The following is a 4,579-nucleotide window of genomic DNA, read 5'->3' as shown; positions in this document are numbered from 1 at the left end:
ACTGCACTATCTACAACTTCTTTCATGGGTACCACGGTAACCACGACACCCCATCATCTGAGATCGTCGGTGATATGGAGTGGTTAACGTTGATCGACATAACACGTAGGGCAAAAGGGCAAAGCGTTTTCAACCGTTTGTCATGTCTGAACATTAATGCCTCTGTCTGAATATTTTTTTTAATTCTAGGACTTCGATTTATAATTAGTGTCTCTGTCTGAATTTAATATGGTTTACAGTAAATTAACTAATCCAGTGTGTCAAGGGTTATTTAATTATATATAATCAGTGTTCTAGAATTTTGTCTCAGCTGGCCATGGTTGGTAGTAGTTAGTAGTAATTACTAGTTTAGTACTACTATGTACTCTCTCTTGGTAATATTTCCTCTGTGGTAGTATTTTTTTTTCTTACTTACGAACGCCTTCGATTTTTGTTGGCAAGTTGAGCACTCGATTATTCATTCAAGTGAGAATGATCCATACAGCTACCTACCTCCTACCATGATTCTGGAAAAAAAAATGTATTTGTCAATAAGGATGTTCTTTTCAGCCAGGACAAAGCATATATAATTCGAATTTATAGTCAATTGCGATCGAAGTGACTCATATTGGACGAACACACATATAATTAAAATGTAGTGGCAGAGTCGATATGGCAACGTTGAGTCCACACAACGAAGTATTTTACTAGCTAGAGTTCAAAGCTAGCATCCAACAATGATCATGTGTGCAAGCCCGAATGGTTTGCCCAACTTGCATAGGGGATGGCTTCGTTGTAGGTGAATTCTTTTTATATTTTTTCCAAGTTATGGCTCCTTTGTAATATAGGACTATCGTCAAAATACAACAACAGAAAAAAACACATGATTGAAATGGCATGTAGTAAAAAATTCCTGCAGGAATTGCAAACACAGGATTTCGACAGATGATGTATCTGGATAGCTCACATGAAAACGACACAAGATTTTGGGAGGATTCTAGAGAGCGATGAGAGACAACAAGACATGAGTTACATCGGACTTCTTAAAGGAAAAATATAATGAGGCTTGAGCTCATGTGCTAAATTCCTTTAAAACTAAGGTATAAGAATATATGCAATCCTAAGAAATTTGGCGACCTCCAATTCTATGTTACTTAGGAAAAAATCCTTAGAATTTGAATCCTCCAAAATTTCCATAAAAATCTTTCAATCCAACGAGGAAGCCCTTACAAATTAATTTGATAGGTTATACTACCTATGTGAATGCCAGAGATAGATGAGGTAGATATGATACGTAGCTACTAGTACCATATGTTCAAGGGCGCAATATACAGAGTTATTTCCGAGAAAATATTTGTCCTCGGGATCAAGCTCTTTTGGTAAAAATATTTTCCAGTTACATTCTCCATTCTACATAGCTCAACAATAAACTAATGCCATTTGGAGTTATTTTGAGAATTACTTCCTCTGCTTTGAAACATATGTTGGTTAGGGCAAATTAAGTAACTAGTTCAAATATAAAAATGAACTTATTAGCATGTCCTAAACGTGATATATTAAATAAATGGACGGACTAGTATATATGGTGTTTATGGAAAAAAAAGGTTTCCGTACATGTTTGGGTCTAAGAGCTAGTGTGACATATATATATATATATATATATATATATATATATATATATATATATATATATATATATATATATATATATATATATATATATATATATATATATATATATATATATATATATATATATATATATATATATATATATATATATGTATATATGTATATATGGCCGGACACATCATTTAAATAGACACCAAATGCAAATATGTTTGAAATACGTAAGTGGAGTTGGAGGGGCCAACTAATTAGTGCATAAATTAACCACACTTGCACTGGTCACTCTCAAGGTTTAATTGAAAGTAAATAAATTCTGAGCCCAGGAATGGTATGTGGCTGATCGACGGTTTACGTGGGAAACTAATTGAGGGCATCTCCTGCCTACCATCTTGAGACCACTGAAAGCCCTTCCCACTGAAAATTAACTGAGCGTCAGATGTCAACATTTCTGAGTTAATTTGCTTTACCAATTACCAAACCCTCTTCACTGGAAAGTTAATTTATGGAACTAAGTGAAAATCTTCTTGATATTTGCTAGTGATAAGTTTGTACCAACAAAAAAAAATAAATGAGATTGAAAACGCTTGATGCAAATTAAAGAAGTCACAATCTAGTGAGAACAATACGAGGATTTACCACCCTGCAGGTACTGTGCTCTTACTGTTTGCCACCCAGGTATGTTTGACATATACTCCCTCTATCGTTATCCTTATGTGATTTAAATTTAGAAGTAGACTTTTTCTGAGACGATTGGTGTAGATCTTAGTCTTACGTACGGGTCGTGTATATGAGCAAATCCTAGATTGCGAAGTACTTTAAAATGAGAACGGTTTATTAATTTAAACGTGACTCCTAATTTCTTTGTGTATGTCGTACTGTAGTTATACCTGATTAAATCGTTATGTTTATTTTCAGACTATTTTTTCAACTATGTTAATTTAGTACGCTATACTAAACAGTTTTCACAAACGTACACCTCTCTTTTATTTTTAGGCGGGTCAAAAGAAAACCCATTTGTGAAAATACGGAGGAAGTCCCGGTCAAGTCCGTATGTAAAAATCGATTTTTATATGCACACGTTTAAGCCATTTGTCCACGAAAATAAGGTCATCGGCTTAAGCATGCGCGTTTAAAAATTGATTTTTCCATACAGTCATCTTAAGCCACCCATATTTAATAATTGATTTTCTCATATGACGGAATGGTTTGCTTGTGATAATTTCTATTTCCATATACATCTAGAGAGATGTGGGTCGCTCAACTTCTTGCGAAAATGGATTTAGCCGTATGCAATGATCACTGATATGCATGTGCTATGTATATGTATATACACAATATCTTGTATTTAGTTGACTTTTTTAAATATTTTAACCAACAGTATTTATTCAATGTAAATTGAAAAAAATACTACTAGATTTGCCATCAAAAGTATTTTAAACATGTCTATTTGTATAAATATTTTTAAGAAAAACAAAAATAACAAAATAAATTAAAAGAAGTCAATCACCGCGGCATATCTTAAAAATCAGAAGCAGTAATTTGCGAAACAAGTATAGGTAAATTAGGTACATGCTAAGTACGAGTATACCTAACTTTTTCGACGTTAATGTACTGATCGATCGATTCAGAGAGTACTTTAAGTTAGTGTACTTAACTTATACGATATATACTTCCTCCCTCCATTTTAAAATATAATTTTAATCGGATATAACATATCCTAGTTTCTTTTTATCCAAATTTATCTACCCTATAATCAACAACTACACTCCTATATAACTCATTCATCAAATCCGACGATCCAGAATCATCCGATCCAACGCCCTCAGAATCATCGCGGACGCTCTCCCCTCCACACGCGCTCCTCACGTGCGTCCTCCTCTCCCCTTTCCTCGCACATCCCCCAATCACGCTCCTCACACGCATCCTCCTCTCTCTCGCAGGCCACCGACGCCGCACCCTCACGCTGCCGCCATCGCTCACTACCAGACTTAGGACCTAGCCTGTAGGAGCGAAACCGTCAGGAAAATAGATTTTACCGTCAGAAAATAAATTCCTGTGGGTGAACCGTCACAAATTACCGACAGAAAAATCACCACGGAGAAATTCAGTTTTTCTGTCGGTTTCCCTACAGAAAAATATTTTCTGACGGCTATTTTCTGTGGGTGGCTCACAGAAAAATTGCCCTGGCCTCAGGTTTGAGAGAGGATATTTTTTATATTCAACCGACAGAAATAACTGTCACATTTACTTTTCCTGTAGTGTGCCCCGTCAGAAAAATTGGCTTTCTATAGCAAAATTTTTTTTAATAACAATAAAAACAGAAAGCTCTTTATTTACACCAATTTGCTATAGCAATCAAACATCCACAGTACAATTTGTGCACAGAGACATCAACTTCAATGAGATATACATCAAGTCTCAACTGTGTCAATACTGTTTACAACCCTATAGCAAGAAAATAGCAAGTCCAAGTCTCCCAACTATTTTCTAGTCCATGTTACAATTTAATGGTACACATTACACATACATTTACAAATATTCATATTTTATCTTTCAAGATAAAATCATCCAGCAAACATTGTACAAACATTCTGATCGATCTGTACCTTTCAATCACTATGATACTTCTCTATTTTTTAAGCTGCAAGCAAAAAGACATGCAAGGGCTTAGACATGCATAATAATGAACTGTATATATGCTGTATATACAAGCATGTCAATCTATTAAATATAAAAGGAGAATAAAAAGACCAATGCTTAGAGTTATCATTCCATATGGTCTCTTCAAAAGAGTTAGACTTTGAATGCAGTAAATGATGAATATATTTAGGTAATAGCAGAAGGTGAATGATGCATCAAGGATGCATTGTCGATACAAGCAGTCTCATGACATTAAGGTAGTGAAATTAATGATATTTTCTCATGACATTTTAAATATAAACCAGAATCTTTTTGAGTAGCGAGGACCCCT

This window comes from Oryza glaberrima, chromosome 11, assembly GCF_000147395.1.
Source record: "Oryza glaberrima chromosome 11, OglaRS2, whole genome shotgun sequence".
NCBI classification, from domain to species: Eukaryota; Viridiplantae; Streptophyta; class Magnoliopsida; order Poales; family Poaceae; genus Oryza; species Oryza glaberrima.
This window is presented reverse-complemented; position numbering follows the sequence as displayed.